Source organism: Rattus norvegicus, chromosome 3 (genome assembly GCF_036323735.1).
Source record: "Rattus norvegicus strain BN/NHsdMcwi chromosome 3, GRCr8, whole genome shotgun sequence".
Taxonomy (NCBI): domain Eukaryota; kingdom Metazoa; phylum Chordata; class Mammalia; order Rodentia; family Muridae; genus Rattus; species Rattus norvegicus.
The window spans coordinates 171,849,475-171,876,423 of NC_086021.1; positions in this window are offsets into that span (position 1 = coordinate 171,849,475).

Below are 26,949 nucleotides of genomic sequence, written 5' to 3' on the forward strand. Positions count from 1 at the left end.
ACGAGTAATTTGGATAAGGCATGTTGGAAGAAGAGATACATAGAGTGTAAGAGTTGATAAGAGGGCTGGAGAGATGGCTCAGTGGTTAAGAGCCCTGACTGCTCTTCCAGAGGTCCTGAGTTCAATTCCCAGCAACCACATGGTGGCTCACAACCATCTGTAAAGAGATCTGATGCCCTCGTCTCTACCTCGTGTGTATCTAAAGGCAGTTACAGTGGACTTATATATAATAAATGAATAAATCTTTAAAAAAAAGAGTTGATAAGAAAAGATAAATGTTGAATATGATCAGAATGTATTGTGTGCATATGTGAAATGGCCAAAGAACTAACACTTAAATGTATTAAATACTGAATTGTAAACAAGGGCACTTTCTGTCCTTTGGTCATAATGGATGACATGGGCAGAGCGAAACACGGAGCCTCTTGTGAGCCTATTCTTCAGGTCTAGACCTTGGCTCTGGAGAAAGATGGTGGAGCTGGGACAGAATGACAGCAGTGTACATGGAAGAAGGACACGGATTGCAAAGACAATGAGGAGACAGACGAGTGGGAAAGGATGGTTGTGAAGGCTTCCAGAGGAGGAACTCATCTATGACTCTAGCTTCTTGTGTAGCTCAGAGGGGAGATCCATCTTGGACATGGTGTATGGAAGACCCAACTGGCTCACCAAGAAAAAAGATATTCCTTCCGGTGCCGAATAAGCTCTCTTCTAGGGCTCTGAATTGTGGCCTCAGTCCTACACCAAGGCAGTGTGCATCTGGGTTAATGCTCCAGAACCTCTATTCCTCTATTCCTTGAGTTCTCCAGAAGGTTCTAGTCATTCATATTGGTTTGACTCCTATCATAAAGGCTTGCAACAGAGGATCAGCTTAAGCTCCGGGAGGCAGAACCCTCTTCTCTTTGCATCATCAAAACTCTGACCATTAAAGTGGCTTAGAAGGACAGAGAAAATTGCTCAGGGAACAGGAGACGTGACTCTGTTTGGAGAACGCTTACCACACACACACAAAGCCCTAGGTTTGATCCTCAAGACAACATAAGCCAGGAGCACTGGTGCATCCTATAATCCTAGCACTGGAGAGAGAGAGAGCCAGGAGGATCAGAATTCAAGGTCATCCTAGGCTACAGAACAACTTTAAGGCTGGTCTGAATACCCACAACTCTGTCTCAAAACCCACAGGGAATGGATCCGAACATGCATATTCCTCAAGCCACTCCTAGGCTTTCATCCCACGGAGTTTGATCCCTGGAGGAGACCCACACCAAGAGCCAGCCTGTCACCTAGGAATGACATAGAAATATGAACAAGTCCCGAGCCTCTCCTTCCCAGGCAACACGTGGCTCTAAAGCATTGGCTGGCGCCCAGCAGTCAGCAGCTGCCCTCACGGCCCTTCTAAGGGAACAACAGGAAAATCCTTCTGTGAAAGGGAGGTTTTACAATGCCAGTGGAAAGTATTCCAAAAAGTCATGAGCATAATAAAAATCTCTGTGGGTCATTCAGAAAATACCTCTTATTCAAACATTAGCCTTGCTCTTGGGACTCGTCCATTTTTTTTCCTGGTCTTGGATGGTGTGAAAACGTTGGTGTGCTCCAGATGGATGCTGACTCGGTGCCCACAAATGGATTTCCCGAAGGCTCTGCACAGTTGGTTTTCTTTCAGCTTTTCTTAATTTCCATTTATTTTTCTTCCGTCCTCACCTTGGCATTGGGCCAATGCTTTGGGGTTGACTACATTTCAATCCCATTACCGATAAGAGGAGGAAGCAAGCCCACCTCGAAGTCATATCACATAATGAAGGTTTTTTTTTTCAGATGAGGGGATTATAGGTCATCAATATTCCCCAATTCTCATTTGCCCATAAATCCATCCAGACACCAGCACACCAAATCCCCAGTCAAGCTTTGTTCAACTCCAGGGTGCCTCCAATTTTCTTGAGGACTCTTTAAAAGTTCTCAAAGATTTCTTGAAACAAATTGAATTGTCATTTGATGCACAATTAAAAATAAAGACATATCACACAAGACTTTGAAGCAAGGTCTCTGAGCCTGGGGTTTATAGGACTATGAATTAAAAAGGGGACTATTTGCACTTGAGCAAAACATTACATCATTTTTCCCATGAATCTCTGAAATGCAGCACTCTCTCCATTGTGAATTTAGGCAACAAACCACAATAGCAGCAGTAGGATCTAGAACTTTCACTAATAAAATCCATTGATATTTTTAGTCACCTAATGATTGCTGCATGTATCAAATGTTGTTAAATATTTATGCTCAATGGTGCTCTGAAATCACAGTAATTATTAAATCCTCTAGCTAGCTTGAGATTTAAAATGTCAGTAAATATACACATTTATTATGACATTACGAAGTATTTCTTAGCATTTGGATAGCTGCGTTTCAATATAATTATTCCCTTGGAATCCCTCCCATTTTTATTGGTGTATATTTGTTGCTCGTGGACCAGGTTTTATAAGGACTTTACAGTGGGCATATATTCCTGCACATTATTTGTTATGTATTTTAAAACTTTGTACTGAGTAGAAATGTGTGAGCCATGAAAAGCTGACGATTGTAGGGGGGTCCACATAGAATAAAAACGTGTGAATCCTGCTTTGGAAGGGGGGAAATGTGGGTACAGGATGGAAGAAGTGTAACAGATGAAGAGTCTACTCCTGAGCCATACTGTTCCGCACTTACTGAGGTCAAGAAGTGTCTGAAGCTAAACAAGAATCTGCCCATCCCTAAAACCAACACTTCCTAAATGATTGCTATCACTCCCAGAGGTCTGCTATTGATTCCTGGATCCAGGAAGGTGACCTCTAAGTCTTTGATAATCCCTGAATGATGGAATGGTCTTTGGTGTTCCTTGTGGCTCTTGTGGCCACCTCTGATGGTTTGTAGTGAAAGGGTAGATGTTGTGGGTAACCATCCATGTTAACGTAATGCTGCCCCAGTTGAAATTCCTAATACCAAAGCCAGGTGAGTCTCCTGTTGAGATTACTGTACAGGCAGCATGACCTGAGAATGCGGACTCAGCATATGGAACTTTTCTGGATTCTACCTGTAGAACTCTTCATGTGACTTTAATGGTTTCCTTCTCTACAAGACACTGCATCCATGAGTAAAATAGCTTCTAGTGAGTTCTAGTAGATTACCCAGAGAATTGTTGACACTGAAGCTGCTTTAGAGAAATCCCCAAATTTCACAATTTGTGTCAGAAATGGGAAGTATGGTTTGGGGGACTCTTCCCTCTAACTTTCTGGTTAGAATAGACCTTCTCACAGTCAGGATCTTGGACAACGTTGGCAGTCCGGAGAACTATGCCCTTGTGCCTTTTAGACTGCTGAAAGGGGAAAATGCACACAGAAGTTACATGGAAAGCTCATTACAACACAGGTTCTAAGTCAGTAGGTCAAGACTGGACCAATAAGGATATAGATCCTTGTTGATTTTGTTCCCCAAGGACAACATGGGATGGCAAGGTCCTAAAGCACAATTTTGATCACATCTGTCCACAGTTTCAGACCATGCATAGCCATCCAGGGAACACCTAAGAAAGTACACATTCCTGACACCAGAATTCTAGGCCCTCCAGGATCATCCAATGACATCATCCATCCTGGATCTAACCATGTCACTAGTAACACACCTCCCATTCAAATAGCCAATCCATCACATGGCATATCCACCCAGTATGCTTCTGGTACAATCCCACTTCTTTACGTACCCACCCTTGTTCTAGATCCCAATCCAGGCTCAGTCTAAAGAATTACCAGTGACAGGTAGCTCTAGTCTGACCCATACACCAGGCCCTGGCTTTGAGCTAGATTCTTACTAAGGTCTGAACCAGGAACACACACAGCAGGGCAAAGGTTAACTGTTTACTACCTCAGTCTATAACAATCTGGCAGAGGAGAAAGACCTCTTTCTTTGCTTGAACACCAGTTCATCAGTGAGTACTGGTAAATGTGTGTGTGTATGTGTGCACGTGTGTGGGGGGGGTGCACAGGTGTGTGCATACATGGAGAGAACAGAGGACAACCCTCAGTGTTGCTCTTCAGATTCTGTCCAACTTTTCTTTAAATAAGGATCTCTCTTGGCCTGGAATACACCAAGGAGACTAGGCTGGCTGGCCAGTGAACTCCCAGGGATCCATCTGTCTCTTCCTCCTCAGGACTGGCATTATGGTGAGGTAGACACCACCGCACCCAGCTTCTCTGACACGGTTTCTGTGGAGCTTCGGGCTTGCAAGACAAACACCTTACGAAGCCATCTGCTCAGCCCTAGACCAAAGCTCTTTACGGAACAAGGCTAAATCCTTAACTTGGGCTAAGCCTAAGCATTTGTCTGACCCATGGACTGGGGAGCACACCCCTGATACTGAGGTACCTGCTACCCTCACTCTTCCACCTCACCCCGCAGCCTGCATCTGTACTTTGGCTTAAAATAATTGCTGTCACTCCTGTTGTCTATTTTAGATAACAATTGGAAAACGTTTACTCTTGGGACAGGCGAAAGGGTTCGGTGCTTAAAAGCACTGGCTGCTCTTCCAGAGGACCCTGGTTCAATCTTCAGCACCCACATGGCGGCTCATAACCATCTGAACTCCAGTCCCAGGGGATCTGATGCCTTCTTCTACCCTCTGGGGGCACAGGCATTCATGCACTCGAAAACACCCATGAGCATAGAATAAAAACTAAACAAGAACTCAAAACTAAGAAAGAAAAGTACTCACTCTTTGCCACCTCTTTCTTTAGAAGGGTTGTGCTTTTTGTTGTCATGGTGATGGTGGTGGTGGTGATGATGATGATGATGGTGGTGGTGGTGGTGGTGGTGGTGGTGGTGGTGGTGGTGGTGGTGATGGTGGTGGTTGAGGCAGGTCATACCACATCCTATACTCCTATGATGGAGTGAGGACTTGCCCACTTCTTGATCTGTGCTTAGCTGCATGGCTTCTCCAATGACATGCTACCAACTGAGTGCAGTAGGAGGCTTGAGATGTGTTTGCACGTTTGGCTTATAATCTAGTATTCTACCAGAGAAGCAAGTTCAAACATCAACTCTATGTGTTCAAGACTCGCACTGTGCTGAGAGAACTTTTGCTCAGAGCAAGGGTCTGGGACCCAGAATGAATGCAAAAGGAGAAGATCTTTAAAACAATCCACATCAGGGAACTTAGCTCAGTCACAGTCACAATTTAAAGGACGGACTAGATTGTCTCACAGCTAACCTTCGATTTGGGGCTAAACGTTTTAGCAGTCCTTTCTTATGCAATTAAAGCTAACTGAATCACCGTTGAACAACTATGCCCACCCCTGTTTAACTGAACTCCCCGAATCCCTATCTGTGCTAGGCCAGAACCCCAGAATCTAGCCCACTTACACTTCCCTCTCTGCTTTCCCTGATCCCACTTTTGCTTCTTATTATTTGTGTGATGGGGGATTTAACATCTATAAATATCACTCCTTTGGGTTGTTAGTAATGCTATATATATAAATGATTATAAATGTTCTACAGCAGTTCTAGACATATAAAGTATGTTTAATAAATAAGTCAGCCATCCCAGAGTGGTTCTTGAGAAATGGTATAAACATCGTCCACTAAGAGGCTGCAGAAAGAAGGAAGCCCCGTGCTAGATCACCGTCCACTCCTACCATGAGCTGTCAGCTTTCATTTCAATATCCTGCTAGATGAAGGCATCTATCTCATAGTCGGAACTGTGATCTACTGATATATAGCCTCAGCAGGTAACCCCGTATCAAAAAGGGAACATATGCTCAATTGATGTTTATTAAATGGAGGAGTCAATGCCACATCCAACAGCTCCACCCACCCCTTAGATCTAAGATCGGCCATTGTCCCAGTTTCATAGCAGCAGGTACCGCTACCTCTTCAGAGAGAGGCAAGTTACAGTAGCAGCAAAGGCCGGATAATTAAAACTCCTCTGGCCCAAAAAAAAAAAAAAAAAAAATAGAATCTCTGGCACTGATGGAGACAAAAATCTAATATTCCAATTGAGTGAGTCAAACATCTGACTAAAGCACCACCCCTAAGAAGGAGGGACCACCCCCTTAGAAGGCGGGACCACCCCTAAGAAGGCGGGACCACCCCTAAGAAGGCGGGACCACCCCTAAGAAGGTGGGGTCTCCTCCGTAGCAATGAAAGACTGCTTTCTTTTGAGATACTGTACCTTTCCTTCTCAGAATCCCTCCTCTCTCCCCAGTGACTTCCTAACCCCAGTGAATTCCTATGAGCATCCTGAGATTTGGCTGGGTCTGCTCTCCTTTCTAAGGCCTGAGTCTGATAGGAACAACTCTTCGTTTTCCTTTCTCTGTCACTTTCTTTCAGATTCTGGCTAGAACCTAACTAATATGTGACTTCTCTAATGCTTTGGGCTTCCTGGCTCTTTCTCTAAAGCCTCCCTGCCGTTGTTTGTCTGCCTTGTGCCTGGCCTCCGTGCCAGCTGAAACAATATGGCTCCTCTCCTCTCCTCTCCTCTCCTCCCCTCTCCTCTCCTCTCCTCCTCTTCTCATTTTTTTCCTCCAGGAAGCTACTGAGATCTACAACTTTCCTGCCTGAGGATGGGGAGATTCTTTTAAACTCTCATAAAATTGCCCTTGAGTTTTAATATTAAAAACAGAAATTGTTGGCTTCATCAACCAACCATTGACTAAGTGAGTCAAAAAGGAAAAGGGGAGAAAGAAAGGAAGAAGGAAGGACATAGAAGACATGGGTGAGGAAATCAGATAGGTAGACAGGGGAGAGATGAGGACCTATCTGACTTTGGAAGGATCAAAGGGATGGTGGTTTGTTGATGGATGAGTGGAGGTCCATCTACCTCATGTTTGCTTCTTGTTCAGTCCCCCCTGGTTCCCATTTATTTCTCTCCTTTCATAATCAACTTCAGGGTTTATTTTAAGTGTCCCTCGGAACAAATATCAAAGCCCAAAATTGGTGTGCGAGGGTTTCTCACATTCTAATTATGGGGCACACTTCTGGGTGACGTAGGAGCTGAGAGGAGCTGTAGAAAGCCCGCGCTGCTGAAAGAAAATGAGAAACATGACATTTGGAAAAAGAAGCCAATTTTCCTTAACTGAAAACTGTTGCCTCTGTAACCCATATTATAAATCCAATAAATTCACATAATGCTACGGAAAATCTCTCACAAGAGAGAGGAGGGAAGGCGGGGAGAGAAAAATACAAGAGAGCCCTTCTATTCCTTTCTAGAGTCGCCCTTCCCTTTCATACAAACAAATTGCTTTGATCCCTGAGATGCTTATCAAGGCTCAGAGTGCACGGATTCGAATACAGATTCTACCGATTCCAAGTGGAGCTGACTTTGAAAGCCGGAGATGCAACCCTTCCCTGGCTGAGACAGAGATGGTAATGCCTACTCCACAGCTGTGTGCAGAACTGGATAGCACGCGGAAGGCTCTTAGGAATGTGCCAGGCATGGTACATACACGACACATATGAGCCGTTGCTGGTACGATTCATATTATTCACCAGGCACAGAGAACAATACCAGGATCTGGGTGATGTAAGGGTTGCAAATAGACCCAGCACTGAACACTCCCATTCTCCTCCACTGCCTCCGCCATTAACCGTGTCCACCCTTATTGCCTCCAATTATCCTGACCGGGACTTTTCTCAAGTCCAACGGCATGCAACCCAAATATAGGTATGGGCCAGCTTCCGTGTAATTTTTTATTCACTTTACACCCCAATTGCTGCCCCACTTCTGGTCCTCCTTCACACAGTCTCTCCCCAAGGCCCCTTCCCTTCTCCTCTAAGAGCATGGAGCTTCATCCATACCCACCCCATATCCCCTCTCCCTGGCACATCCAGGTTCTGCAGGGCTGGCACATCCTCTCCCACTGAGACCAAACAAGGCAGCCCAGTTAGAAGAACATATTCCACAGACAGGCAACCGCTTTAGGAATAGCCCCTGCCCCAGATGTTGGGAGAACCCAAATGAAGACAAAGTTGAACATCTGCTACATATATGCTTGTGCTATATACCCTCCCTCTCCCAACCGCAACAGTAGGGTTATAGATGGCCAATCTTGGCCTTTTCTGTGGGTTCTTGGCATCCAAACTCAGGTCCTGTGCACTAGGATGAGGATGTCTGGTGCACCAAGCACCTTACCAGCTAAGTCATCTGTCTCCCTCAGCCCTAGATTATTTCTTCATTACTGAGCAGTTTCTTTAAAAAACCATTGTTTGCTTGCTTGTTTGTTTGTTTGTTTGTTTGTTTGTTTGTTTGTAAGACAGAGGAAAACTTGAAGGAATGCGCTCTCTTATGCCACTATGTTTGCTCCCGGATTAAACTCAGGGTGGGCAGCTGGGGCTTTCCCACCCTGAGACCCACCCAATGGGTAAGGACCAAGCCCTGACTTTATGAGTGATATTCTGGTATACCTGCAGACAAGAGCCTAGCATCGCTGTCCTCTGAGAGGCTCCACAGTCCAGCAGCTGACTCAGACAGATACAGAGACCCATAGCCATACATTGGGTGAAGCTCAGGAACTCTTATGGAAGGGTTTGGGGGAAAAGAGGATTGAGGGCCCTGAAGGGCATAGGAACTCCACAGGAAGATCAACAGAGTCAACTAACATGGACAAATGGGGGTTCTCAGAGACTGAACCACCAACCAAAGAGTATACACAGTCTGGACCTAGCCATCTTCAACCCTAATGTTGCAGTCAGGAGTGGGGAATATGGCAACAGCACATACCCAGATCTTACAGATGTGCTATATAGACATTCCAGGGGCCCACGGTTCAGTGGAAGATGCTGTTCTCAAAATAAAAGATGACAAGATTGGACTTGGTGGGAGTGGCCTTTAAGTCCAGCATTTGGAAGGTGGGAGACCAAAGTAGGCAGATCCCTGGGAGTATAGCACACCGACCTTGAAGTCCCTTGGAGTTCCGGGCCAAAATCCAAAACATATAAGGTGAGGAACAAAAGGGGAAAACACCCAACGATAATCTCTCTCTCCCTCCCTCTCTCTCTCTCTCTCTCTCTCTCTCTCTCTCTCTCTCTGTGTGTGTGTGTGTGTGTGTGTGTGTGTGAGTGGTGTGTGTGTTTCTCTCCCCACACACACACACATGTACCCTTAAGCAAACACTTATCTGTTATACATGTGTATGCATAAACAATAGACACACTAAACAGATTAAAAGAGTGGTTGCATAAATAAAAGTTCAAAGTAACTTGTTTGGGCCCCAGCACCAGAAAAAAAATAGACAGCCTATGATATTCATTCTCTAGCTTACAATGCCGCCTTGTCTTTTTGGTCATGCAAAAGTGATGCACATTCGGTAGAGGCTGTATTCTGGAGTTTGACATCTTGCCTTTTCATGGGCCAGCCATGTGCAGTTTAATTTTCTCTCTCCATACTGGGCAGTCATACTGAGTCATTAACACTCGGCTCCTCACCAGCCCTGCAAGGAAGGTAAACAATCCCCACTCCAGAGCGTGCTGTGATGCTGAGCAAGAGTGCCCAGCAGGCCTGGTTATTAAATGCATTTTCAACCTATGATATTTTCAACATAATGATGGGTTTATCAGAATGCAATCCCAGCATTGATCAGGGAGAATCTGGTCTTCAAATATTTACTGACTCCCTAAAGAAAGAAGCATGTGTCTAATACCCACAGTCAGCTTTTAATATTCCACACACACCATTTACCCAACACTCTCTCTGCTTCCACCTCTCCTGGGGCTTCCTACTCCCTGCCCATCCATACAGTCCCATATTAATGTCTCACTGCATAGATCAAGTCAACCTTTGGACATCCCTGGTGTTTTCTTGCCACCTCACATGTTAACTAGATTCCAAAAGACAAAAAGCAGCTAAGAGGAAGTCTAGCACGGAAAAGAAAAGAACAAGACTGTAGGACGGAAGTCCAAGGACTACGTAGGGCAGGTTGACTCATCTCCAGTTGGGACCGGAAACAAAAGGTTGTGTCTCCTTGCAGGCTGAGTGATAAGTGGCCTGGCCTGCAGAGACTCAGCTTCTCAAACTGTATGTCATTCCCCGATGGTCTCACAAATAAATACTGAGGGGTGTGAAAATGTCTCAACAGTCAAAGATGTCTGTCAAATGAAGGACGCACAAACCGGAAAGGTTTCCGGCAGGGCTCCTGTGTTGCTCGGTGTGTTACCTTGCTGTTTTGCCTCGGAATACATGTGAGCATTGCGCTCAAACTCGGTGTGAAAGCTTCACACCATGTGCACACTCGGTCTGCACAATGTCAGTCAACATGAGTTGAAACACCTCAGCTCAGGTTTGAGATGCTTGTCCATATCCCTACCACCACCATAGGCCCTTTACCCAAAAGTCACAGCCTAGACAGGAAGTGAGCAAAGAGAATGCTTAAAAGTTGTGACGAGGGGTTGGGGATTTGGCTCAGTGGTAGAGTGCTTGCCTAGCAAGCGCAAGGCCCTGGGTTCGGCCCCCAGCTCCAAAAAAAAAAAAAAAAAAAAAAGAATAAAAAGCTTTAAAAAAAGTTGTGACGAGGATGCTGAAGTGTAGTGCTCCACAATTGATGGCTTCTGGTGCAGGTAGGGAAGGACTCAATTTTTTATGAGGGACTGACTACTGGGAATTTGACCCTGCTCCAGTGAATATATTTGCAACACGCACTGAACTTTTTGGTGGTTGCTTCCTCTTCTTCTCCTTCTTCTTCTTCTCCTTCTTCTTCTTCTTCTTCTTCTTCTTCTTCTTCTTCTTCTTCTTCTTCTTCTTCTTCTTCTTCTTCTTCCTCTTCTTCTTCTTCCTCTTCTTCTTCTTCCTCTTCTTCTTCCTCTTCTTCTTCTCCTCCTCCTCCTCCTCCTCTTCCCCCTCCCCTTCCTCCTCCTTCTCCTTCTCTTTCTTCTTGTTAGGGTTGGGGAGATCACAATGGTGAGGTGGCCCTTGGAGAACTGGAAAGTGAGTGTGATTGGTGTTCATGATGTGAAATTTCCAACTAATCAATAAAACTATTATGAAAAGAAAAAAGAATTGTAGCGCTTTTACCATGAGTACAAAGTTTCTCTGACTATTAAACATAATGGAAAGCAAAGACTTCATATTCTCCTACTGTTATTGCTCACCATGTATCAAATTATTATATCTTAGGGTTGTGCTATCAGAATGTTGGATTTTAAAACTGCTATTTGAGGCTACAGGCAATACATTTTTAAATGTCCAATGTGTTAGCCCCTACGGTGTACTCAACAAACTGATTTTCTTCCTTTAAGAAAAAAAAAGCTATTTGACCTCAGATGGATACAGCCAGAGAAAAACATCTCCATGATATATTATAGTCAAGATGTCAAAATGACAAAGTAAAGAAAAGATGTTAGAAGTTACAGGAAAATACCAGCTCACCTACAAGAGCAGAAGCCTGAGAACAGCATCAGGCCATTCATTATCACCCTTCAAATCCAGGAAAGCATAGAAGGATATGTGTCAGCCCCTGAAGCTAAAGAAGTACTAACCAAGATTACTGCATTGAGCCAAGCTATATTGTAACATGGACAAAGAACTAGGAACATTTCACGATAAGCACACACTGAGACAGTTCATAACCACCAAGACAGTACTACAGAAGACGCCTACAGGAATGCTATACACAGAGGAGGGAGAAAGACGATCAGGAGATAACAGAAAAGAATTGATTTCATGAGAGCAATGGATGAATGAAGGAGAGTTGGGACTGGATCCATCATGTCTAGCAGGGAATGGATCCATCATGTCCAACACAGAAGACCAGCTATGATACTGACAGGGGAAAAAGAAAAATCCAACAATGATCATCCAACTGATCAGAAAAACAACACAAGAACTAATTCACAAGAATTAGTAAACAAATCAGGAAACCTTAAATGCAAATATCTGCAACTCACCAATACAGAAATGTAAACTGGATGAATGGATTAAAAACAAACTAAGCTAACTCTCCTCTGCCTTGAGAAACAGTGTGACAGGTAAAAGCAGATTAAGAGTCAAACTATGGGGTTTGGGGATTTAGCTCAGTGGTAGAGCACTTGCCTAACAAGCGCAAGGCCCTGGGTTCGGTCCCCAGCTCCGAAAAAAAGAAGAAAAAAAAAAGAGTCAAACTATGAAAGGTAATATATCCAATGAACACATACCAATGTAAGTGGGTGTAGAAGCTTTGATATCTGATAATGTAGACATCAAACAAAAATTAGTCTAGGGAGATAAATAAAGCAGCTACATCCTAACAAAAGGAACATGGGACATCTGCTGCGTGAGAGAGAGAATCAGAGAGACCAGACCGAAAGAAAAACACACAGAGAAAAAAGAAGGGAAGGGTGGATCTGGGAGGAGCTGAGGTCAAGGTGAATGTGGCCAAAATACATTGCACAAATTTCTCTAAGAATTAATAACATGTCAGTTTAAAACAAAATATAACAATTATAAATACATGCTTTGAAATTTGGGGCTCTAAATTGTATAAGAATAAACACTATTGGACATGAAAGGTTAAATCAGGATTGATAGAATAACCCACTTTCACCTTCAGATGCATCATCCAAACGGAAACTCAACAAAACCAGTATTGCACTGCACCATAGGTCAAATGGACTCAACAAGTTATACAGAACATTCTACCCAATAGAAACAGAATATATGTCCTTCTCAGCAATCCATGGAACGTCTCTAGAATAGACCATATTTTAGGCTACCCATTAGGTCTTCCCAAATAAAAAACCCATTCAGAGCCTGCCCCACATGTGGCCCATACATACACAGCCACCAAACTAGATAAGATGGATGAAGCAAAGAAGTGCAGGCTGACAGGAATCGGGTGTAGATCTCTCCTGAGAGACACAGCCAGAATACAGCAAATACATGGGCGAATGCCAGCAGCAAACCACTGAACTGAGAACAGGACCCCCGTTGAAGGAATCTTAGAAAGGACTGAAAGAGCTTGAAGGTGCTTGAGACCCCATATGAACAACAATGCCAACCAACCAGAGCTTCTAGGGACTAAGCCACTACCCAGAGACTATACATGGACTGACCCTGGGCTCCAACCTCATAGGTAGCAATGAATAGCCTAGTAAGGGCACCAGTGGGAGGGGAAGCCCTAGGTCCTGCCAAGACTGAGCCCCCAGTGAACTGAACGTGATTGTTGGGGAGAGGGCGGTAATGGGGGGAGGATGGGGAGGGGAACACCCATAGAAAAGGGGAGGGGAAGAGGTTAGGGGGATGTTGGCCCGGAAACCGGGAAGGGGAATAACAATGGAAATGTAAATAAGAAACACTCAAGTTAATAAAGATGGGGAAAAAAGAGGTAAATAAGCACTAAAAAATAAAAAATAAAATAAAATAAAACTAGAGGTGAAGGGGCAAGTTAATGTGGATTCCAGTGAATCCTGGAATACTAGGGAGTGTTGAAATACTAGGGAGTGTTGAAAACTTACATTCAATAAGATTGGGAAAGAATCAAGAAGGAATAAATAAATTGTAGAACACATAAGACTAAACTTAAATCAAGGGTCTTAGGAAACAGCTCAATGTGTAAAACACTTGCCAAGAAGACATGGGGACCACCGTTCAGATCCTGAAAATCCACATATAAGTCAGGCAGCCTGACTGTAATGCCAGCATTGGGAAGACGGAGACAGAAGTGGCAAAACAAGGTATCCAGCCATACCAGCTGAAGTGGAAGCTCTGGGTTCAAGTGAGAGACCCTGCCTCAGTGAATAAGACAGAAAGCAACCAAGAAAGACACCAGCACCAATTCCATACCTCCTTCACACAAGTACCCATGTACACTTGTGCCCACACATGTAAATAAGCATGTACAAAACACACACACACACACACACACACACACACACACACACACACACACACAAAGAAAACAAAACTATAGACCCATTTCTCTGATGAACGGAGACACAAAAATTCACCAAGAACACAGTAAGAAGATTATATATCGTAAGCAAATTAGTCTCACCCTATGGAATAAGAGGTTATTCAATATGCACAAATGGAGAAACCTAATCCAGCACATAAGCAGACTTAGGGGCAGAGCCACATGTTCATCTCAGCCAATGAAAAAGCCTTGACAAAGTTCAGCAGGCCTTTATAATAAAAAGCCTTGGGGAAAATAAGAACAGAAGAAAGATGCCCCAGCACGATAAAGGCGACCTACATCAAACCTATAGCCATCATTATAAGTGAAGGAAGTTGAAACCATTTCCTCTAAAATCTGGAATAAGATAAAAATGCACATTCTCTCCACTCCTATTCAATATATAGTGCTGAGTCTCAGCTATACATGAGAAAAGAATAAGTCAAATGATACCTATTTGCAGACAACACAATCCTATACTTAAGGCTTTAAAGACCACAGCAGAAAACTCTTAGCCCTTATAAACACTTTCGGCACAGTAGCAGAATATGAAATCAGCATAAAAAATGTGTGGCTTTTCTATTCACCATTAATAAAGCCACTGAGACAGAAATCAATGAGAAAATTCCACTCACAGTAACTTTTTTAAAAAATACATTATATAAACCAAACCAAGGATATGATTATATTTCTGAAGACAGTCTATAGATTCAACCTAATCTCCAGTGTAAATTCTAATGGCATTCTTTGTAGAACTAGAAAAAAAAGACATTATAGCTAAAGACACACCCTCAAACAACTAAAGCAATTGTGGACAGAAAGAGAAATGGGGAAACATCACAAAACCTGATCTTCAATTACTTTGCAGAGCTATAGTAATGCAAACAGCATGGTACTGTCTCAAGAACAGGTTGCAGACCAACGGAGAATAAGGAACCCAAAAAACGCCCACTCGGCTACAGTCAAATTTTGACAAGGCTGTCAAAACCAATCAGTAAAAGATGGCCCCTTTAACAAAGGGCACTGCAAACTGGATCTCCATGTTGCCAAAGAATGAGACTAGATCCATATTTCTGCGCACAAAAAAAAAAACCTGATTTAAAATGAATGAAATATTTAATGTAATCTAGAAAATTAGGCAAGGACATTCTAAAAAGATTCCAATAGTATCAGAGATTATCCCAAAATGTTATAAATGAGGCGACACAAAATTAAAAAATGTTCCATCTAACAAAGGAATTGATCCCCCAAGTAAAGACACTTCTGCACAGTAGGATAAATCATCTTTGCCAACCACACAGGAGATTAGCCCATAAACCACAGTTAAATATTAGAAAACAGACGATCCAGGCAATAAGTGAGCTGATGAACTGAATAGATCTCAAAAGAAGAAATCCTAGTGGTCCACAAACTCTTGAAACGTGCTCAGTGCCCTTTGTCATCAGAGACATGCAAATTAAAAGTGTCCTGAGAATCCACCTCACCAAAATCAGCATGGCTGGCTAATGTCAAGGAACAGAGTGGAGCAGTGCTGGTGAGGATGTGCGGGAAGAAGTGCAACCCTTACCACTAGTAAGTGTGTAAACTTCTACAGCCACTATGGAAGTCAGTATGGGGGGTTCTTAAAAAAACCTGAAAATAAAAGTAGTGTGTGATTCAACTACACTACCCTTGGGTTAATGCCCAAAGGACCCACACAGCACAGAGATACATATATGCCTGTTTCCTGCTATACTATAATAGCGAGGAAATGGAGCCAGCCTAGATGTCTATGCACAGCTGAATGGCCATGAACATGACGTGAGTATGCATCATGACATTTTATGTAGCCTTAAAAACTGAAATCATATCCAGAAAAAGAAAATGGACACAGCTGAAAATCACTATGTTAAGCAAAACGAGCCGGGCTGAGAAAAACAAATTCTGTATGTTTACTCTTATATGCGGGACTTGGGTTTAAAATTATGTATTTGTGTTGTGGTTTGCCCTGGAGTTATCTGTATTTTGATGCTAATTCCGCTGCCTAGTCACGTATTCAGAACTCACATGACTTCACCAGAACCTTCTCCCCATTTAATTTGTAAAATACAGGTGAGGGCAAGTACAGGATAGAAGGAGGCCTGTCATTGGATGAGAAGGAAGGATGGGTGGGAGAAAAGTTTGAAGGAAGAGGAGGAGACTGGAACGGAAAGGAGAGAAGGGGAGAGAGAGAGTAGCCGGTACACAACATGGAAAGCAACGTTAAGATTCTGCTCTGTGTATTTACAGGTTTTTATTAACGTTCTTAAGGGATGGATGGTACTGGGCTTTGTATGCTTAGGTGGGCAATTATATCTTATCAATTGGGTCAAAGGTTATTGTGTTGTGTGTTCTTTCGTGTGCAGATTTAAGTGTAAGGCTAGTCTGGGCTGCCTTGGAATTGGAATGTGTGCTTCTGGCAAGAAATCCAGCAGATATCTTGGGGCACTGCAGTGTAGACCTAGTGGGGATAGAAGACAGCATTTTTATTTTTTATATTTTTGCAGCAACATATTTGTGTGCATCTGTTTATATGTGTGTATAGATCTTGAGACTAAAAAGAGGATCATGGGGAGGGAGGACAAGATCTTGGGGGAGGGAGAGGGAGGGGAAGAGAGGGAGGAAAAAAGGGAAGGGGAGGTACTAGGACCCAAGTGCATAAAAGCAATAAGGAGGACTATGTGGAAAGAATAAGGGAGGCAGCAGAGAGACAAGAAGGGCACACAGGGGTGGGGCAGTGGGAAGGAGAGATGAGCCTTATGATACGTAAGCATGGAAATGCCATGATAAAATTGTTACTCTGCACTAACCACTGAGGCCAGTACTCTCCAGAGCCATGTGGTGATTTACGTATCCTGTACTCATTAGGGGACCAAAAGGACTTCTCAAAAGAAGTCACTAGGGAGCTACCATCCAAAGAATGAAAAAGTATGTACCAGATGAGCAAGAAAGAGGAAATGAGGAGACCCTCGCTATCTGAGGGAAAGGAACAAAAAAAAGCCCTGGGAAAGCCATAGCAGGCTTGAAGGGCTGACTGACAGGGCAGCAGAGACCAGGGGCAGCTTGGAGAAAGAGACTGTTGGTCGCTGAGTAGAGCAGAGGCCACTCTTTGAGGGCCTGAGAAAGGATTTATTTGTGCACCATAATCATCATCAACTAAAGTGGCATAGTTGTTACTGTCACCGTTAAGATGAAAACCAGTGCCAGACATGGTGCTGCGTGCCTTTAATCCTAGCACTCAAGAGGCAGAGGCAGGCAGAACTCTGTGGGTTTGAAGCCAGCCTTGTCCACAGAGTGAGTTCCAGGTCAGGCAGGCAGAGGTATATAAAGAGACCTTGTCTCAAAAAAAAAAAAAAAAGATGAAAACTGCTACTTAGCCCTATGACACTGGAGCAGATTGGAGTTTAAAACTATCTGACAGATATTTTCCCTCTCAATAGGGCACTGTTTCAGCATGAAGTTTGGGGTAAGCAATTTCCCCCTTCCCAGTCCTCAGTTCGCCTATCTCTGAAAGCTCTGGACGGCTTGGTCTCTGAAGTGGCTTCCCACAGTCTGAGTCTTAGGTGTGTTTTCTGGCTGAGTAACAAGGGGGAAAGTGAGTAGACTCCCAAACCAATCTTTATCTAGGGAACTGCAATTTACCAAACAAGAAAATCAAGGGGAAATTGCAAAGCTGAGGAGGGATAGGCCTTTTTTTAGGAACAACAACCTAATCAGAAGTCACTGCTTGGGAAGAGATGTCACAAAAACCCTGATCTGGAGCTTTGGGGAGTGGTGTGCCACGGGATACAGGCAATTAGCAACGTGAGATGCTTCTCTGAGGCAGCGATGAATCATGGAAGGTGGTGTCAATGGGCTGAGAAGGATGTTTCACAACACGTGACCGAATTCCTAGTCTGATTCATAGAACCTTGCGGAGCTGCCCCTCCAAGCTGCAGTTCAGTGATGGGAGTTACAGACCCGTTCCTCTTAGAACAGTGCACACCCCGGACTTAAAGAGAAGGAATGAAGGGGTGAATGAATGAGTGGATGGGCAGCTGGCTCTAGTGCGGCCCCAAAAACTCTGCTGGGCCTTTTATCCTGGCATTGCCCTCTGGAGAACATTTGATCTTATGACTGACCTTCTTAGGAGTGGGGGGTCCCCAAAAGCAGATGTTGATTTTGGAGGTGCTTGTAAGAACTCCTTCTACTGCAGTGTATGAAATTTATATACCGACAGGAAGCCAATATGGGTATGTTCATGAATACTACTGCCAGAAAAATGTAGTTTGGTGTCCCTGGTAACCCTCTGGGAGATGACACAGAACTTTGCTGGCCAATTCACAGCCTCAGTCTAAATGGGGTAGCTGAGGATTTGAAATAAGGATGGTGAGAGATAGGTAAGTAGGTAGATAGATAGATAGATAGATAGATAGATAGATAGATAGATAGATAATACAAACTAACATTAACTCACCAGCTTTGAAAGATGATATAAAAGAAGTATAAAAACATCATTAGTAATTTTATATTATACATTGAAATGATTTATATATATTCAGTAAATGTATAACATTAAAATGAATACCGCCTGTTCTTTATTTAATTTAAAAGTGTATATGTGTACTAGATGTGGTAACGTGTATGTGGTGATTTAGTGAAAAAGGCCACCCTAGATTCACAAATTTGAATACTTGGTCCCCATTTGGTAGAACTGTTTGGAAAGGATTAGGAGGTGTGTCCTTGTTGAAGGAGGTGTGTCAATGGGTGGGCTTTGAAGTTTCAAAAGACTCTCACCCCTCAGTGTGCCTCTTCCTTTCTGCCTGCTAACTGGGGATCAATCTGTAAGTTCTTAGCTGTTCCTGCTGCCTTGTCTTTGCTCCAATATCATGGACTCTAATCTCTGGAACTGTAAACCCCAAACTAAATGCTTTCTTTTAACAAGTTGTTTTGGTCATGTCTTTTATCACAGCAATAGAAAAGTAACTAAGATGTCATGTTTGTAATCCCAGTACCCATCCTGCCAAAGACTGTCCTCACTTCCCTTGAGGCTGTGGATGCCCGGGCTCCACAGATGAGGTGCAGACACAGTACGAGCTATTGTTCTCTTGCTTGCTTAGGAAGAAACCCATGGGCCTGCTGATCCTGGGTTTGTGAATGTTTTTCTCCTTCCACCAACTAGATAATAATTACCAAACAGAAATAAGATGAGTCTAAGTGACAGAAGGATTGCTTGGAGAGTAACATTTTTGCCATTTATGAGGATGAGAGTTCAATCCCCAGGACCCACACTAAAGGCCAGGCATAGCCACACCCAGCTATAACCCCAGTCAAACTTGGGAAATGAAGAACTTGTTTGTTCTCTAAGCCGTGCTGTATGGTTGCATTTTGTTACAGCAGTTGTAGTTCTTATTCTGATACAGACAACTAGTAAACATCAAGTTGAATTCCTTAATTATACAGAGGCTTAATTATATCAGAAACCCCATTGTGTCCATGTTCTCAAGGCAGAGAGGAAACAATGAGCTAAGAGGACTCATGGGGTGTTGGACCTGGTGCCCTGAGTCAAGTGAAGAAAGAAACAGTACCCTCAGAGGTCAGAGTATGAGGTATGCACACAAGACCCCAAGTGGGCCATCCTACTTGACCCAGCAGGAACTTAGTCTGAGAAACTCCAAAAGGGCAACTTAATTAAATTGGGAAGGGCATTTCACTCTCTAGAACCTCAACCGATAGGTTCAGCTGGCAAGACAATCTACTCTTCTTGCATCCTGTGCATTGGGTTGATGAAGGAGATTCCCACCCTACCCAAGTATGAAGGGGACACTCAGGCGTTTGTGTCAGGAACTGTTTGGGTCAGGGAGACACAGTATACCACCCAGGTCCACACTGGCCTTGTTCTTAGAGTCAACATTCAGGGGCCTCCAGAGGGACAGGCATAATGTGCATGTTTGAATGATTCTATGAACTGTGGGCAAGCAAGAATGGAACAGGGTCCCCTGGATAAGGACCCTGGTTATTTGGGGAACCCTTTCAGCAAGAGCAACGTGGAAAGGAGAATTTAAGTCAGGTCTTCCCAGGTCCTTGCTGTTTCACAAGGTGCCACAATACTGGGCTTTAATTTGGGGTCTTGCACCGCAGAGCCTCAGAACTAACATTATTGTTGTATTATTACAGTGCTGTTCACTAGAACCAACAGCTGACACAGAGGGCTCAGGGAGATGGTGCAGCCGGAGACAGAAAGGCAGTGGGAACATGTGCCTTGCTCCCTCCATAAATCAATCTGTCTCGAATAGGTTAAGCCTCCGCCCCTAACTGTGTGAACCCTTCATTGTCCTTTATGTTTCCCAAACTTCACACTGATACATTAAAGGCATCTGCCCTCTGCTCTCATAAGAAAGCATAACCCTGTAACCAAGACAACTGGTTTTGGCCTCCAGCTCCCAGAAGGAAACCAACTGTTAGTGATAACTGTCCCTCCTGGGACCCTTCCTCCTAGAGCCTTGCCTTCCTTCCTTCTGTCTTCTTTGCTCCCAGTGATCTTGCTCAGCCAATCAGGAAGCCGTGTTGGCTTTCCACGCTGGCCTTCCTCAACATGTATAATCAATTCTTGTCTTGAAAGACCATCTGGGTTGAACCCTCAGAAAGAGGTGAACTTTGTTCTTTTGTTCTTTCAAGATTGTTCAGGCACCCAGTGAACAGTGAGCTTCAGCCCCTGGATTTCACAGAGGCAGGCCCCGGGAAGGTGTGTGAGACTCTAAGCCACACCTGAGGATCGAGGAACTTGAAGCCATCAAAGCCCACTGTGGCTGCCCTTTTCTACGGTATTCTGGGGGATCAGACCCTAACCTGAGTCAACCCCAACCAGGACTAACTCAGAAACCATCACTTCCCACTGGATGCCAGCATTTAGAAGTACTCAAGAACAGAGCCTATTCTAAGATTTCTACATGTGTCTACCCCTCCCCAGACACACACACACACACACACACACACACACACACACACACACACACAAGTAAGGCTGAAGGGACAGAAACCTACAGTCCAGATGGAGCTGCGAGAATCAACGGAAGAGACAGTTAAATCAGGACCCATATTTCTAGAAGAGTGAGGATGCTATCAAGTGTCTGACATGAGCTGTCCCTTGGGCATCCTGCTAGGAACTTGATTTTATTTGTTCTTGGCTTCCTGCTTTCTAGGTACCTTCTGTATATTTAACTACTAGATGCACAGAGTAACTCCACCTAAGAAAGAGGGGTGGCCACCTGGGACAGGCCCAGTGACACATTATTAGCCACAGACTTAGTGGCTTCAGAGAAATTTCATCTTTTTGTCATTCTGGGACTAAAAGAGCAAGATCCAAGGCTAGCAGGTGATTCTCATGTGACTCCTGTCTCCTCAGCATACAGATAGTCATCTTTCTGCTGCATACACACACACACACACACACACACACACACACACACACTCATGCACGCAGGCACACATGCACACCTATGTCATGACCTTATGTCTCACAAGGGCACCAGCCACAATGCACTAGAACCACTCGTAGCACACCTTGGTTTACTCTAATAAGTTTTTTAAGTCCCATCTCCATACGTGTAGCTCTCACCTCCAATCAAAGAAGCTTCTCTTTACAGCAAAGGAAGATCAATTACAGACAACTGCAACAGGGCTTAAGCAGCGATCAGTGGATCATGGGGAACCCAGCCCCAGTAGACACATCTGTTAACCCAATGTGCCTGTGTATGGTCCAGGGAACATCTCAGAAGGAGGAGCAGAAAGACTATAGAGCCAGAGGACAAAGAAGTCTACTACGGTGATGTTATATAGACACAAGAATGGCAATGAAGCCACACCCATGGCGTCTCATCAACACGGTGCCTAAAGAAGACCTGAACAATGTTAATGCCAACACACATGCTAACACGGAAGTGGGGAATCTCATGAACAATGTTAATGCCAACACACATGCTAACACAGAAGTGGGGAATCTCATGAACAATGTTAATGCCAACACACATGCTAACATGCAAGTGGGGAATCTCATGAACAATGTTAATGCCAACACACATGCTAACATGCAACTGGGGAATCTCATGAACAATGTTAATGCCAACACACATGCTAACATGCAAGTGGGGAATCTCATGAACAATGTTAATGCCAACACACATGCTAACACAGAAGTGGGGAATCTCATGAACAATGTTAATACCAACACACATGCTAACATGCAAGTGGGGAATCTCATGAACAATGTTAATGCCAACACACATGCTAACACAGAAGTGGGGAATCTCATGAACAATGTTAATGCCAACACACATGCTAACATGCAAGTGGGGAATCTCATGAACAATGTTAATGCCAACACACATGCTAACACAGAAGTGGGGAATCTCATGAACAATGTTAATACCAACACACATGCTAACATGCAAGTGGGGAATCTCATGAAAAATGTTAATGCCAACACACATGCTAACATGCAAGTGGGGAATCTCATGAACAATGTTAATACCAACACACATGCTAACATGCAAGTGGGGAATCTCATGAACAATGTTAATGCCAACACACATGCTAACACGGAAGTGGGGAATCTCATGAACAATGTTAATGCCAACACACATGCTAACATGCAAGTGGGGAATCTCATGAACAATGTTAATGCCAACACACATGCTAACACAGAAGTGGGGAATCTCATGAACAATGTTAATGCCAACACACATGCTAACACAGAAGTGGGGAATCTCATGAACAATGTTAATGCCAACACACATGCTAACATGCAAGTGGGGAATCTCATGAACAATGTTAATGCCAACACACATGCTAACACAGAAGTGGGGAATCTCATGAACAATGTTAATGCCAACACACATGCTAACATGCAAGTGGGGAATCTCATGAACAATGTTAATACCAACACACATGCTAACATGCAAGTGGGGAATCTCATGAACAATGTTAATGCCAACACACATGCTAACACGGAAGTGGGGAATCTCATGAACAATGTTAATGCCAACACACATGCTAACACGGAAGTGGGGAATCTCATGAACAATGTTAATGCCAACACACATGCTAACATGCAAGTGGGGAATCTCATGAACAATGTTAATGCCAACACACATGCTAACACGGAAGTGGGGAATCTCATGAACAATGTTAATGCCAACACACATGCTAACATGCAAGTGGGGAATCTCATGAACAATGTTAATGCCAACACACATGCTAACACAGAAGTGGGGAATCTCATGAACAATGTTAATACCAACACACATGCTAACATGCAAGTGGGGAATCTCATGAACAATGTTAATGCCAACACACATGCTAACATGCAAGTGGGGAATCTCATGAACAATGTTAATACCAACACACATGCTAACATGCAAGTGGGGAATCTCATGAACAATGTTAATGCCAACACACATGCTAACACAGAAGTGGGGAATCTCATGAACAATGTTAATGCCAACACACATGCTAACACAGAAGTGGGGAATCTCATGAACAATGTTAATGCCAACACACATGCTAACATGCAAGTGGGGAATCTCATGAACAATGTTAATGCCAACACACATGCTAACACAGAAGTGGGGAATCTCATGAACAATGTTAATGCCAACACACATGCTAACATGCAAGTGGGGAATCTCATGAACAATGTTAATGCCAACACACATGCTAACATGCAAGTGGGGAATCTCATGAACAATGTTAATGCCAACACACATGCTAACATGCAAGTGGGGAATCTCATGAACAATGTTAATACCAACACACATGCTAACATGCAAGTGGGGAATCTCATGAACAATGTTAATGCCAACACACATGCTAACACGGAAGTGGGGAATCTCATGAACAATGTTAATGCCAACACACATGCTAACACGGAAGTGGGGAATCTCATGAACAATGTTAATGCCAACACACATGCTAACATGCAAGTGGGGAATCTCATGAACAATGTTAATGCCAACACACATGCTAACACGGAAGTGGGGAATCTCATGAACAATGTTAATGCCAACACACATGCTAACATGCAAGTGGGGAATCTCATGAACAATGTTAATGCCAACACACATGCTAACATGCAAGTGGGGAATCTCATGAACAATGTTAATGCCAACACACATGCTAACACAGAAGTGGGGAATCTCATGAACAATGTTAATACCAACACACATGCTAACATGCAAGTGGGGAATCTCATGAACAATGTTAATGCCAACACACATGCTAACATGCAAGTGGGGAATCTCATGAACAATGTTAATGCCAACACACATGCTAACACAGAAGTGGGGAATCTCATGAACAATGTTAATGCCAACACACATGCTAACACGGAAGTGGGGAATCTCATGAACAATGTTAATGCCAACACACATGCTAACATGCAAGTGGGGAATCTCATGAACAATGTTAATGCCAACACACATGCTAACATGCAAGTGGGGAATCTCATGGCGTCCCATCTTTAGACAAAGAATTATAGGCATCTAGAGAATGCTGAGAGAAGGAAACCAGCCTCTTGGTTAACCTAGAGGTTATTCAATGCAAAGTGGTCAGCCCTGAAATCATAAACATATAAACTACTCTAAACATACTCAGAGGGTTGTGTTAATATATGTACATGTAGCCATAACAATCAAAAAGCAGACATCAATGGAGAGGGAGTGAGGGGGACAGGAGAGGAACTGGAGGGCAGGGACATGGAAGGAGTTGAAAGGAGGACAGGAAAAAGGGAAGTGATGTAATTATATTTTAATTTTTACCAACTCCATTTTTTAAAACATCCCACGTGCAGACACATTCACCTTTTGGAATCCAGGAAGTTAAAGTTGTGACACTTGAATGCTTCAGTGTGAGAAGGCACCATTTCCTTTCAGATACCATCAGTGGGCCCAAGACTCCCGTAAGTCTGCAGTTTTCCGATAAGATAGGCAGGCCCACGTGGGCTAAGAATACATGAAAGATTTCTAGCTGGGTGTGGTCCCAAATATAAATAATCTCAGAATGCAGGAAGCAAAGGCAGAAGGATGTAAAGTTGGAAGCCAAGCTGGCTACGTAGTAAGTTCTGGACCATCTTGGGTAATGGAGAGAGAGGGAGGTCGGGGGAGAGGGAGAGACTATGTCAAGAACAAAAGCAAATAAAGAAACAAAAACAGAAAAAGACTTCTGTGTGAGATGCCTAAGGAAGCAGGAGGGGGCTGTGAGAGATGGCGGCTCAGTGGGTAAAACATTTGCCACACCCGTGTGAAGACCTGAGTTCAGCTTTCCACAGCGCACTTAAATACCAGGCAAACATAGCGTCCTCCCTGTGCCTTAGCACTACTGAAGCAGAGATAGGGCATCCCTGGAGCAAGCTAGCTAGCGAGACGAGTCTGCAAATGTTCTAAGCACTGAATGTCCTTAGACAGCTGCAATCAGAGACACTCTGTCAGGCCAGAAGACCATCAGGCGCCTAGAGGAGACATCTGCATTTACATCTCAAATGCTCTGATGGACTAATTGGAAGGTTGTGCTGGATAATTTAGCCTCCAGCCTGCCCTGTGGTCCCTCAATCCCCTGTTAATGCCAGCTTTCCTTCCAGGACTAGATGGATTGTAAGGACGGTGGTTAATGGCATGTGATTCTGCCTTGGATTTTGTTGTGCTCATCCAAAATGTCTGAAATGCCTGAGTTGCTAGCATGAATCAAGCGATCAATCGTGTACAAACACACACACACACACACACACACACACACATACACACAAATGCACACACAGGGGAAGGGAGAGAGGAGACAGGGAAGAAGGGAGGGAGGAGGGGGAGGGGAGGGGAGAGAGGGGGAGAGAGGGGGGAGAGAGAGGGAGGGAAGGAGTGAGGGAGGGAGAGAGGGAGAGAGAGAGGGAGAGGGAGAGTCCCATGTCCTAAGCCCCAAGCACATGTGGTTGCCTCTGCACCCCCTATGTGGCAATGTGATTCATGCCAAGGACTCTGAGAAGGGTGGAGATCACTCTGCTTTGTCTGGATGGTCCAGGCTTATTGTGTGAGCCCTCATGCCCTCTTGGTTATGGTCAGAGAACCAGAGAGATGAGACATAGGGAGGACTTGGCTACAAATCAAGGAACACAGGCAGCCCCTACAAGCTATAAGAGGCCAGGGAGTAGATTCTAAGCATGTCCTGCCTGCCCTGTGATCTTAACCATCAAGGCCCACCTCTGATACCTAACTTCTAGAACTGCCAGATAAGTAAAGTTTAGGGGCTTTGTTTAGTTTTGAGCCATGTAGTTTGTAGTTTCTTAATGGCAGTGGTCGAAACAAAAACAAAAGCCAGAAAACCAAGAGTCACTTCTTGGTCCACAGAGTCGGAACTGCAAACGTGATCCAGTCGATGAGCCCATTTGAGTCTCAACCATTCACGAATAGGATCATTGTCTTGTCTTATGAGGCTAATGTGAAAACTAATGGTAATGCAAGAGTAGAAGCGAACTGTCTAGAGGAATAAAGAAGATTAGCAGGAAGGGGGTTTAGCATAAGGGGGTGTGTGCTAAAAGTATATTGCATACTGAATGGAAGTGTCCTTATGTATCCTGATATCATGTATGATGAGCACATGCTAATGAAAGCAAAATATATATCAAAGAGTTAGTGGGGTAACAAACTGCTAGCATCTCGCCTGGCCCAAAGAACCCAGCAGGTATTCCTAGCTATCCATTTCTGTTTATTCTCTTTCAGCTTACCCTCCTACTGCTCCTTGAGAAATGAAGAAAGCAGTCCCAAGAGCATTCCCTGATAACACACAGCAGGTTCGGGTAAAAGGGAGTCTGTGGTGTAATTCCACAAACCTCCACTAGGTGGCCTGCTCACAAGGCGAACACAGCTGGCCCGCTGGTCTAGCCCTGGCAAAGGCAGCTAAAAAGGCAACATTCCCTGCTGAGCCAGACAGAAGGCACCAGAAGGCCAGTGCCCATTGGTGACCTGGGAGGCAGGCTGTGGGACTGGAGCTGCTTAAAACGGAAGATCTCCCCAAAAGGATTTGGCCT